The sequence below is a fragment of the Toxorhynchites rutilus genome, chromosome 3, assembly GCF_029784135.1.
Source record: "Toxorhynchites rutilus septentrionalis strain SRP chromosome 3, ASM2978413v1, whole genome shotgun sequence".
In the NCBI taxonomy this organism is placed as follows: Eukaryota; Metazoa; Arthropoda; class Insecta; order Diptera; family Culicidae; genus Toxorhynchites; species Toxorhynchites rutilus.
In genome coordinates, this window is record NC_073746.1 from 55,140,725 (window position 1) to 55,154,697 (window position 13,973).

General features: G+C 38.0%; 1 long non-coding RNA gene across 1 annotated transcript in view; it reads left to right on the forward strand.

The window, feature by feature from the left end:
- Positions 1-13,973, forward strand: part of LOC129779472 (uncharacterized) — a 146,402-nt gene that overhangs the window by 54,180 nt on the left and 78,249 nt on the right. Inside the window, exon 2 of the long non-coding RNA XR_008743672.1 lies at positions 217-267. This is a non-coding gene — a long non-coding RNA (uncharacterized LOC129779472). The remainder of the gene's footprint in view (positions 1-216; positions 268-13,973) is intronic.

Sequence of the window (13,973 nt, forward strand, 5' to 3'; positions counted from 1 at the left end):
CTGTCTTGAAGTGGGTCTGTCTTTATTCTATCATGTTTTCTGTATCAAACATTTATTCCATGAACTTGCGCTTAGTAAGAAAACGTGAGTGTTTGAAGGTATTGATAACAAAAAACAAATTTTGGGCGGGACGAAGTTTGCCGGGTCAGCTAGTATAATATATTTTACAGAGATTCCAGTGCTATTAACATCTATTTTTTCTTTCTTTTTTTCCAGGAACTTACGTGGCAATTGCTGTTCATGTTCTCGATGGCGTAGTTCAAGCTGGTAAGCGAGAATTTCGATCCTTGTTCATCAATGATAATGATAGAAAATATACGCTTTATTCATGCTTTGAATAAGCATTGAAGCATCGAATCGAATTAATCAATTTTGAGATAAGTGTACTTTTCTATATGTTACTATTTGTGTCTAAATTCAGGAAGAATTGTTCAGGAAATGAGAATTCATGATCAAAAAAATCTCGGTTTCCGATTCCGGATTTTCTATATTTCTATTGTATTTGTCTGAATAAAGGACACTATTGTAAGAGATGTGATTGCTATAAACGATATCATTTGAATGCCGTTAATTGACGAACTGATTGAGAATATCACCTGTGAGAATCCCCTCAAAATTTGATTTGTTTACAGATGTCATACGAACGGTCGCCCATTAAGCACGTTATAGGTAATTCAGGGAGAAATACCCGCTCCCACTCTTGTCACGCTTCATCTATAATACAACGGTTTTGATCTGTAGTACAATTTTGTCGGAAACAATAATTCTCTCACGGCTAGAATCACGAGGTATTTCATGTGGCCGTCTTACGCCTAGTGGTGGCCAACCTTACCCGGCATGATTTTAGTAGCACTATTTCCATACGTTTTTTTTTATTAAATAAAATGCTACGTTTTGAAAATCAACGTGCTTGCGGAAAATATTTCAGCGATCGATGCTGACATAATGAAGTGCTTCAATTTTTATACATTATGTTTGATTGTACTCCATACTTAGGGTGGCCGTCTTACCCGGCCGTCCCCTACTTCGTACCTTTATACCACATTTGCAAGGGAGATACAAATCATATACGAAAATTACATCAGAAGATAAGTTTATATAATCATGATGTGTTTTAGTGGAATTATCAGGAAATTTATGTGGAAATGTTTAAGAAACGTTCAGTACTACGAGATTTAGATAATCAAATAACATCAGGTGACCATTTCATTAAAATTTTAACAATTTAAAATTTCCTTCGGAAGGCAAATTATTCTCCATCAGTTTACCAGACCAGAAGTCATTTTCTATTTATTAAAATTTTAAATGAAAACTTTTAGCTCAGTAGAAACAACTAAATAACTAAAAAGATATTTTAAGAAATTTAGATGCATTCCAAAATGATATCCGAAGTGATAAACAAGCGGGTTTGATCAATATAATTTCGTAGTCATACTTCGAAAATGAAGTCGTGTTATAGACACAAGCCCTTACTTTTTTATTTTTGATGTTGTTATATATTGAGTTTTCTTACTCTTCTTAGTTTTCTCCTTCTCCTAATGTTGTTTAGAGCTTAATTTATATATTTCGCTGACCCCAAAATATGTTTGAGTCAAATAAACACAAACAGAAACAACTCATAACTTTTTCAGTGTTATTGATAGTGTGCTGCTAGTTAAAAACTACGGAAAGTGTAACTAGCAACACTGATCTAGTGAGAAAGAAAACTTTTCTAGTTTTAGTTTTTCCTTCATTTGCCACTCGCAGCTTTGAAGGAACCTGAATGTTACTGGTCAGTGGCTCAAATTTTCACTATTTATTCACGAATGGCGGAATAACGTTTTCCCAATGTCGAATGAATTCTCTTTTGTTGAAACACAACACTATATCTGTCATAAGGAATATAACACAAGAGTCGAGACGGGAGAACTTCGTCTAGTATGTTGAACGGAAACAGCACGAATGAATATCGAAAAGCCTGCGTTCAGGCACCTCCCTTACTGTCAATAATTTCAGGTGATTATCACGAAAAAGTCAAGTTGATCTTCATCGCTTGAAGTGATTTTTTATTGTAAACATGTTATATTCCCATGTTTAAAAAAAGAAAGGATCAGGGATCCGTAAAAGGCAACATTATGGTATTCATTGAGCGTTGACCATTTTGCGTTGTGCGTCGAGCGATAAGCGTTTAGCGATGAGCATTAAGCGTTTACCGTTAAAGTTGGCGTTTCATTAGTTTCTGTCTGCTTTCCGTGAAATGAAAAAACAAATTTTTTTGCTCTAACTTTTATATTCAAATTTCTACATGCAAACTGTTTTCATAAGACTTTTAGAACTTACTAAGACGAACATTTTGCGATACAGAACATGTCAATATCTCAACTCTACTCAAAGTTATTGATGTACCCCATACTAGGGTGGCTCTCTTCATTTGTTTGTCGTTCGTTCTGGGGCAAACATAAAAAATATTTATAGGCAGCATTTGTAAGGGCTATTTCGACTCTATATAATGTGATATTTTCAAAACTAGGTTAGTTTTGTATTTGAGTAAATTAAATTTGAAATCATGAGTTTCTAGGTAAAAAACATCAATAACTTTGAGTAGGATTAAAATATTGTTCTGCATTAAAATTTTTTTTGTTTTGATAAGCTTTAAAAGTCATCTTAAGACAATTTTGATGTAGAGGTTGAAATTTAGAAGTTAGAGAAAACATTCCGTTTTTTACGTGGTGACCCTAGATAGAAAGCGCTAAGAACAACTTTATGGAAGATCTTTATTATCTACACAAAAACTGTCTTCGATAAATTTTTTTTCTCTATTATAGTGATTTTCAGCACATTTCGGCTAGTTCGTCACATTTACTTCCATTTTTGAAGGAATGTCAGGAGTGAGAATTGAACTCGTGATCTCTGCGTGAAAGGTATGGATGTTACCACTACGCCAGATCGCCTACTGTTCGATAAAGTTATTATATATGATTCAGCACTCATTTCAATGTTATCGAAAAAGGGTGCATAGTTAGACAACGTTATAACTCCAGTTATTTTAACCAACTTTGTAGTACACCTTTTCTTGTATCTTTTTTTTTTTTTTTTTTTTCTGTATTATAGTGACTTTCAACGCTTCTGGCTGGTTCGTCACTTTTACCTTCCATTTTGGAAGAATGTCGGGAGTCAGAATTGAACTCGTGATCTTGAGCGTGAGAAGTTTGGATGTTACCTCCACGCCAGATCGGCTCCACTTGTATCTTTTGATATAATCGATTTAGCGCTTTTTATTCTAAGTTGCAATAGGGTGCATGAAAAAACGGGTCTTTGCTCTAATTTTTACATTTCAAATCCCACATCAGAATTGTATTCGAACAACTTTTAGAGCTTATTAGGACAACCATGTTGTAAGGCAGAACATATCAATATCATAATCCTAGTCAAAGATAATGATGGGCTTTCACCCGAAAACTCAGTTTCAAAATTTTGGTTAATAATTTTAGTTTACTCAAATACAAGAAATAACATCGTTTTGAAAATCTCACATTATGTATAGACAAATATGCTCTTTCAAACGCCGTCAATAAACATGAAAGAAAGAACGACAAAAAAATTAAGGGGGCGTATTTTTGGGGAAGATATATCAATAACTTGGAGTAGAGTTGAAATATTGACAAATTCTACACAGCAAAATGTTTGTCCTAGTAAGCTCTTAAAGTCTTCTGAAGACAGTTTGTATCTAAAATTTCAAACATAAAACTTAGAGCAAAAAACGGTTTTTTTTCATGAAAGCGCTATATCGGTTATTCCAAGAGATAGAGAAAAAAGAGAAAAACATAGTTGCTTAAAATAACTGAGAATACAATATTGTAGAACTATGTTTACCTCTATCTATGAAGATGAGAAAATTAGGTTTTTTATTTCATCGAAAATTTTGGTCACTCTATTTTTGACAAGATGAAAATGAGCGCTCTATCATATGTCATCATATGTCGAAGACAGTGTTTGTCAAGAGAATGACTGTCGAGCTCTAGATGCTAATTTCCACTTAAATGCACCTTCTGGAACATTGTGCACTGGTGTTCATTGATAGTGTTGTTTCATGTTTATAGACCTTCGCTTGCAGGGCTCGGCAAAGACATATTCAACTGAGGAAAGTCAGGGGACTATGAAGAAATTCGCCTTCATATTCTATTGGAAATGAATTTTGGCTTCTTCCAGCAGTTTCTCCGTCAACATAACTCAACAGTATTTTGCTCGTTTAGTTGCAATTTTTCCCAAACTGCACGCTATTTACTAATACTAACGCGAGAACCTTTATAGCATACCTGGTAACTATTTAGGTTCGTTGGTTTGCATTCACGATTGGTAAATAATGAAGCAGTCAATTAATGGTGTTACTACTTTTTTGCATCAGAAATTCAGTTTTCGTTTCACTTTGTATGGACGCTAGAATAGTCTTACCGATCTTACGGAATAAAAATTTGCTGCGGAATAATAAAAATCTAGCTTGATTATTCGATCTTCTCAAAAGGCCAGGATTTCTTGAGACAAGAAATCTGTGGATTACCCAAAAGATGGATGAAGAATTATTGTTCGAAGTACATACGCTACTTTCACTGTTAAAACCAGTGAAAGAAGAATATGTAGAGGAAAGTCGGGACAGACGGAAAGGGCCAATAAGATTGATAAATTACATTTTTATGTCAAATTTGAATGATGTATCAACTTGCAATACAGTGTATCAATAGATTTGACACTCACTGTGTACACCTAGCTGGCCAAGATTGTCAAGATTGTAAATAAAAACAGGAAGTGTGTTATATCTATGGTATAACCGCAAGGGTGACGTAGGACTATCGTTGATTTAGAGATCATTTGTTTGAAATTGAATCTAAATCCATTCTGGATGAATGAATAAATGAATATTTGTAGGACTTCGTTACGTTGAAGGCTCAAGGTTTTATGCATCCAATATTGGTATAAAAAACCTTGTTCTGAAGAATAATCTTCAGAAGCTTTCCTGCTAACTGCACTTGATTGACAAATCACAAAACCAAATGTATGTGGTCGCAGTATTATTATATTATAGAAAACATTAAAATAAACTCGCTTGAATGTAATTTTCAATTCCAAGGGGAACTGGCAGATTATTTTTCAGCAACGATCACTTCTTTTCAGGTTTCTTCTCGATAACCAGCAAACGAAAAAGTTGCGCGCGTGTATGTGTGTGTGGCGGCTGCTTCGATGTCTTCCCGGGGAACCGTTTTTCGATGCTGATACTCTCTAGATCACCTTCTCTTCTCCTTCTGATCGATCGGCTTTTCTGCACTCCCTCACAGTTCGAAACAAACTGAATGCGTTTCAGGTCAGGTAATGAATCAGTCGATCCCTCGCCGTCCAGCTCGTCCAGCAACGATGTTGTCCAGTCGGTGTCCTCACGAAAAATGAATTGGTTTCACCACCAGAATATCGCTTAAGTATGCTTTTCGTGCGTGATTGAATCGAGAGAAGGTGTGGTTTACGATGGCAATTTGGAAGGCAAACTCGAGGGGAATGAACACTCTGAGTATGAAAATTTCGGCGACTGAGCAATAATCGATTGAAAATTATATAATTTTCGCGATACGAAACATTTTCCGTTGCACGCGCATACAATATCGGATACGAAAATATCCTACTGATGGCGAAGAATAATCTTCAGAAGCTTTCCACCTAATTACACTTGATTGAAAAATCACAAAACCAAATGTATTTAGTTACAGTGTTGTATGGATAGAAAACATTAAAATAAACTCTTTCGCATGAATGTATTTTTCAATTCCCAGGGGAACTGGTCGATTTTTTTTCAGCAACGGTGCTAGCAACGAGGGTTCCGCGCGTGTATGTGTGTGTGGCGGCTGCTCCGATGTTTCAAGCGGAACCGTGGCATCACTCTCCTCCTGATTGATTCCCTTCTGACCTAAGGTGCACAAACAGGCTCTTGGTGACACCGTTCATCAGCGCTTTCATGATAAACGAAGTTAGCTTCATCACAACAGCGACAACATGCTCCAATCGCTGTTCAATTATAACTGAGTGTGTTTACGAGCGGTGCTCGCTTATATACCGATTGGGAAAAATTTCGGCGACTGAGCAATAATCGATTGAAAATTATATAATTTTCGCGATACGAAACATTTTCCGTTGCACGCGCATACAATATCGGATACGAAAATATCCTACTGATGGCGAAGAATAATCTTCAGAAGCTTTCCACCTAATTACACTTGATTAAAAATCACAAAACCAAATGTATTTAGTTACAGTGTTGTATGGATAGAAAACATTAAAATAAACTCTTTCGCATGAATGTATTTTTCAATTCCCAGGGGAACTGGTCGATTTTTTTTCAGCAACGGTGCTAGCAACGAGGGTTCCGCGCGTGTATGTGTGTGTGGCGGCTGCTCCGATGTTTCAAGCGGAACCGTGGCATCACTCTCCTCCTGATTGATTCCCTTCTGACCTAAGGTGCACAAACAGGCTCTTGGTGACACCGTTCATCAGCGCTTTCATGATAAACGAAGTTAGCTTCATCACAACAGCGACAACATGCTCCAATCGCTGTTCAATTATAACTGAGTGTGTTTACGAGCGGTGCTCGCTTATATACCGATTGGTGATTTCAATAGCCTGTTTTGAAAGCAATTTTAAGACTATTGAAGCAAGTTTTTGGATGAAAAAGTAACAAGTATATAACGCGTAGACATTTTATCTTTCGAATGAAGTGTTTATCATACCATTTCGTTCAGTTGTTTAGGAGCTATTAACGCTCAAAATCTCGGTCTCCGGCGTAACGCTTTCGTTTTCGAAACTTTGATTTTACACCCCGGTATAGAAATGAAAGACGTAGTCCTACGTCAAAACATAAAAGCATAAAAGCATAAAAACTAAAAAAAACAGTTCGATGTAAATTTTCATCTGAAAAAAATAAGGTTCTCAGTGCTAACAAGTAATTTTTTGTATATTTTTCGTTACGTGAGTGTTTTGGAATTAAGCTCTTTCCATTTTATCGAATCAGCGATAAGTTTTCTTATCTTACTCCAGAAATATTGATGTTAAAAAATACAAAGGGTATGACGGGTAAAACGGACACTCCACCGAATAGAAACACAAACATTTTGTTTTGATTTCAGATACAGAATCTGTCTATACAGAATTACTGATTTTCAGCAAAGATATAGAATTTACAGATTGCTTTTTGATTCAATAGTAAATTTATTACAGTGCACACAACTTCTTGAATGGCGTTAACGTTCCCTATGGAACTTTAGCCGTCTCAACGTATGCATTAACTAGCGTCATTTATTAATTACTTAGTTGAGTATTCTTAAGCCAAATAACACACCTTGAATGTATTCCGAGGGGCAAGGTCTAGAATACGCGTGACGGGAGTCGAACCCGAACACCCGGCATGATAATGTGAGACGCTAACCACTCGGCCACGGGTGCACTTACAGTGCACACATAGATACCTTGATTTACAAAAATGTTGAACGAGATGGCTTCCTTTGGAGGCAGTTGTTAAGCGAAATCTTGAGCGATTTTAAGATTATTATTTATCCTATTATTTTCGTTCCAAGTTAAGTATGACCATAATCAATCAGCCAATCGTATTATATGTTGACACATTTAAACGATCCTATGACTAATCCGTTATGCTGTCCTTAAACTTTTTTTTTTCTATCGCTCATCAACAACGTCAATTGTACTTTTCAATCAGAAAATTCTCATTTTTGCGAACTTTCTAATTTGACGAGAATGTTATTGATGATCATGTTGAATAACTTATGTTTGGAGAGCTACGTACAACGACTCACTGATGTTAATGTGAAAGATTTTGAAAACTTTCTGAAGAAGCCTGATAATCAGTGTTGACACATTTGAATCTGTACCAGTGGGGTCAAAAATCTTTCTCATGTGTACTTTTTTCCAAAAATCTGTACCATAAATACTACATTTACATTTACATTCACTACATTTATATTTGCAAGTCATTCGTGTGTTTGATGATGCTTATACATAGTTTTTTTTTGAATCTAGATTGCATACTATCGTTTTTTGAAATTTTCGAGCTACCGCCACGATGTTTGACCAAATCCTTTGATCTCAAAATAGTGTTCATCGTGTCATTGCTGAGCATATGCTCGTTTTCTGAAAATGTGGTTTCTTTACGCAGTAATTTCATCTTTAGGCTACAGAATTGATTCTCCCCATCTTGTACATTCCCATTGTAGAATCCTGGAAACGCTTCTAACACAACGTAAATGCTAGTCAGATTGGAAAACTTTCTGGGTCGATTCTTGTAAGGAATTTCGTCCTTATGAAACTGATCAATCATTGTATTGTAAATGCTTTTATGATTAGCAGCACCAAGCGATACTGCGGCGTAGAAGTCGTCATGTACCTCAATATTGCTTTGTTCAAATGTAAGAAATTTCACAAACGGAAAAAAATCTGTACCAATCTGTACTTTTAGACGAAAATCTGTACTCTGTACCGTACAGAATCTGTACCAAAAATAACGAAAAAATCTGTACTATTCCAGATGAATATGTACGTGTGGCAACACTGTTGATGATATTTACGTTGGTATCGATACAGAAGTAGCTGGAAAAAGTTGGGATGCTGCTGGGAAGTTGATTTTAAAATCGATTAGTCGTGATTTCTATATTGAGCTCGCGAAACAGATTTCAAAACGATTTGATTCCAGCGATCCAGTTATCAAAACTGCGGCCTTGATAAACCCTCAAAATTTAATTCAGTTACCAAACCCTAATGATTTAATGCACCAATTTCCTCCTGTTTGAATACCTAGTATTCTTCCTTTGTGAACCCAATGCTATTGGATAAGAGCTAGATCCACAGCGTCTGTTGGGATACTGAACCACGACTTCCTGGGTTTCCGGTTTCTGGCGGGTTTCCTTCGATGAATACCTTCGTCGATCCAGCAGGCCAACACTTCGAAGAAATACAGGGCCAATCTACGTAATAATTGAACACGAGACTACTAGTGATTTATACAACTTTTATTCTCCACGGTTAACATCGAACTGTACAAATTTTATTGGACTTATATCTAACTATGATTTACAGAACAAATAGGTTGAATACATGAATTTGAATTCTATTTCATGATAATTATCTGCTCCACTGACAATTGCCAATATTGTTATCACATTCTATGCGCTACCAATACATGTATATACTAGCTCTACCTCTGTCATCATCGATGATTGTGGATGCTGAACGTGTTGCCAAATACTCGAATTATCTGCCATAATCAAAAAAGGGTTGGCAACTCTCGTACAGCGTCTTTTGTGAACCTCCTTGATAACACACTCGACGCTGCTTTAGCGTGATGGATTATTTGCAAAACTTTAATGTTCTGCATTAGGTTGAGTTGACCGATCCGGGGGTTTATTTGGGAGAATAGGAATCCCATCTGTTTTATTGAAATTATGGTCAGGTTTTTTGCTTGTTCCAGTGTTTATGTTTATTTTGGATCTGGCGTGATGGGTAGTTTGAAGAAACTCACCTTTTTCACTTGACGTAGTTGAAGTTCCTACACTTTTTGCGATAGCCGTTGAGTTTGTACCGCATGGGTCAAAACATTCAGATTGTCAAGTTTTTTGTTTCCGGAGAATCTTCACGAGGAAACTTACCAGAAACCCTGCTGACGGCTTTTTGAACATTTTGTGAACTTTTGAACTTGTCTGCACAAGTTTGGAGTCACTGGGCTCTGAAGACTCCAGAATACCTGGGTTTTTTGGAATTTTGAGTTTCGTCATTTCTCTTGGCACCAGATCTTCTTCGAGTACACTGGAGTTTTTTTGAGCTGTGGTTTGGCGCTGCTTTGGATTTATTTTCCTCAGCTTAGTTTCGCCAAATCGGAAGTTTATTTTGAAATTTTTGCCAAAAATTTGACGCATTGAAGCTTCGTCAACTGTTAGCGTCCAATCCGCGTGGATTTCATTGGGATTGGATTTCTTGAGTATACGCCATTTATCGGTGGAGAGATTTTCGTTGGCTCTCTATGAGGCTTTTGAGTCTCTTGTCGCTGTATGTTGCATTTTGTAGAAAAAAGGCATGAAGAATTTCTGGACGCGGAATATTTTTTGCGTCTAGAGCAACCAGCTATGTTATCTCCTAGGGTTATCATGGGAACCACTTTCTTCAACCATGCCGAAGTTTGATGGTCTTTACAAGAAAAGATTAGATAACCCGACTTATATGAGCAGTTGAGATTTGGGTTTCACCGGTTTATTTCTTTGTTGCTCTATTGCAGTGCGTAGTACATTCTGAATGGAATCTAGCTGAGCTATAGTCAGTTCAGTTTTGGGATAGTTCTCCGGGAGGATTCCAACTTTGATTTGCTCCAGTGGTTTTTGTGATGTTGTTTTGAAGAGTGTTATGAGCATCTTTTTTCTGCTCGTTCAGCCCCGCTTTTTTACGGGCGCAGAGATTTTGCTTCGACTTTTTTAGGAATCGGGTTTTTCGTTGCTACTAGGTAGCTCCGATCCTCGGGTGCATTTTGTTAGCCAAGAGATATGTCAACTCAGTGCTTGCAACCCGGCTTCCTTCACAGGGATCTCAGCTGCGACCAAGTTCTTCAGCTTCCTTCCCTTACACCTGGTGAGTTTTTTTTCCACGAAGAGTGGACCTCGGCTGAATCTACAACTTTAGATTCAGTTTTTATAGTGATGCTACATTCGTCACTATCATCCTCTAGCGACTCACAGCGAGTCGGAGTGTTGAGGATGGAAGAGAAGCAGGACTGAACATCCACAGGTGCGTCGCTCAGTACTTCATCCTCTTCTACACTCATAGAGTCCATCTCTATGGAGGTTTTTTTCCGACAGAGAGAGTCAGCCAGCAGGGTTTAGACTCCCCCTACCATTCATCCCTCAGCACGGGTCGCTTCACACCTTGACTTAGGGGTTTATCCATTACTTTCTTTCCATAATAACCATGGATAACAGCTATTACAATCATCCTTTTTTTTTTTGGGCTTTGGACCCACTGCTTTGGTTCTTATTCGGACATGCTGTTATTGAGATCCGTCATTCCCAGGCGGAGTTGATTTTCAGTTAATGCCCATCTTTCCCTTCAAGTGTCCGTCTTCCTCCACTCTTTCTTATTTTTTCAAAGATGCCGGACACAATAATTTTGCAAAATTTCAGCTTCAAAACAATTTTATTATAAAAAGAACCCTAGACCACCCTTCCCCTACTGCGAATGATTAATTCTATGATTTTCTAGACCACCAAATTTGTTTGATTTTCTCAAAGTGAGATTCCCACATCCAATATAAGTAATAAAGTGGCGGTGAACCTACTGCTACGCTGAAGAACGCAACCGAAGAGTCGATTCCAGCGAATGTGAAATCGTTGCTTATCAATATGAATATGCTCCCCAGGCAGCATCCTATTAAAAAGATACCGCGAATGCGTTTTTCTCTCGCTCGTCTCCTTCATATCAATCGTGCAACAATGTTTTGAAAATAAAAGCATCCATTATAGAATAAAATATAATTTCACACAGCGTAGAAACGTGTGCATCAGAGTTCAAAAACCGATTTAAACGATGCAAGGGGAAAAGCACAGAACGAGCATTCAACCACAGACCGAAACAAATAAAATGGTATAAAACAAAACATCGAAATCTCGTTGAATACATTCAAGCAAAACACAGCCCGAGAGGAGCAACAAAAAAAATTGCCACGTCGTTCTTGTCGACTTTTGTTTTTAATGTTTGTCGATTTTAATGCGGTTATTTTCATTTTTTTTTTGTCGGGCGAACTCCTCCAACAGTCTCAGCCTACATGCACATAACCGAAAATGCGCATTGGTGTGCGAGGGTGCATCTGCATCGTGCATCGATTGGGGGTGACGAAACCGATGCTAAGGAGTAACGGAGTCGTCCGAAACTCCTAATTTTGGCTCGACCATGCAGACGGTGTGGCAAACTGAAGCGTGATTTTAAAATCAAGTTTGATTTTTGTTCTGCATTTCAACTCCATTTCGCACATCAGCATCCAGTATTCACTCCAATGAGACGTTATCCATCTCCAGCGCAAAAAAAAAAATTATGTGAAAATTCCACTGGTTCGCCTTTCATCCCACTCTCGATAATCGCTGCGTCCAAATGACCCATGTGGGGGCAGAGGTACATACCGTTGGTACCATGGAGAAGAAAGGCTGGTGAAAATACGTGTTGTTTCGTGTTTGCCATCAGCACGACACTCCGTTCACCGTTACTGACCTATGGCAACCATTCCACGTTCGCTCGTTTGTTCGGTCGGTTTCGGTTGAGCTGAATCGAAAGGACGGAACACGAGCCATGAATGAAAACTTTACACCGGTACACACAACGTATTCGTGTCGACATTGCATGCAATCCGAATCCATCGAGAACATCTCTCACACATTGAGCAAGTCATGCGCAATATCTCGCGACAGAATGTTTCGATTTTTTCGGCCCATACCTCTTGTTGGCAGACTGAATTCGCAGACTAAGCTTCATAGAATTTCGGTGCTAAATATTTTCCGAAGATCGAATTTTTCAATTTTACCGACCGAGAGTAGATTGGTTGATGTTGATATTGCGTATGTGTGCACGCGTGGAAGGTTGTGTTTGTGAAACTGCATTTCACGCATACTCATACACACGTTTGTTCGAGTGCATGATAAATGCAGTAGTGCGCTATCTTGCGCATCGAAATTCAAATTGCAATTCCTCCACTGTGTGCGTATATGTTGGAATATGCGATGTTGCCATTTGTTTCGTATGATTGCAATTATGCTTCACTAATTCCAGTGTACATTTGCGCTGATTGTCATCCGGTGGCAACAACGAAAAAGCTTCTTCGCTTGTAAATTACGAAAGTTTCGTAGAACTGGAAGTTACTCAAAATAATCCTGTTCTATGAATTTAACCGGTATCAAGCCAATGACGTCAAAAATGTTCATAAGGGTTATGAACCTATCCAGATCTCCGCTCATCAGCTGCACTCCTCCGCATTCCCCGAATTGGTGGTATCCATGTTTGAATAACGCCACGAAGCGTCAGTTTACGCTCTCACTTTTTTTTCTGCTGTTTACCAAACAGTTAAATTCATTTGTTTCACCACCGCCCTTCACAAACCCACAAACTCTCCATCCCAGCCCCCCATGTGACAAAGCCCGAACATCGTATGCAGACGGACCGTTTCTGCGTCAGACTTGTGCATTTTTCTGCACCTTTTCATATTATTATGGCTTCTGCTGTTTGCGTATAAATATCCACCACATACCTCGCTTGATTTGCTATTTTTGTTCGCAAACTCCTGCCCGTTCCTCGCAACCCGTTGTTGACAACGACCCGAGACCCGTATCTTGTGGGACTGGGGCGAGAAATACAATTGGCTTCCCCCAGTGCTAATTTGTGACGAAGCACTCCCGATTCGAGGTTAGTAGTTCACAGAACGTCGTTGTATTGTCGGCGAACAAATAAAAAATGAATTAAATATAGCAGCCGGATTCCTGTTGACCGTCTTGGTGTCAATGATCTTTGGGAGAGGGATAAGTATCGACGTTTTCTAGTTGCAGAAGGCAACATTGGTAGATTCTATTTTGAGTGTACAATACTTGATATGTTTATATGGAACACTATTAGAATATGGTGTCCAGGCCACGACTTAATTTTAGGACTAAAATGCTATTGGGTTGTACGGCGAACTCTTGCCACCGCTACAGAACTAAACGAAGTCGAGCTATGGGCGTTCGAAATCTTTCATTATTTCGTTGCATGTTTTTTTTTTTTAATTTTCATTTTCTCCCTATACTTTCTTATTGAACGCTGTCTTGCGTTGAAACGCATATCATAATCCAGGATGCAATTCAGGTTTGTTATAAAAGAGCCCCCGGAATTATTTTTTCGCTCATTCGTGAATGAATGAGACACTATTCCATATGCTTATTTCATAT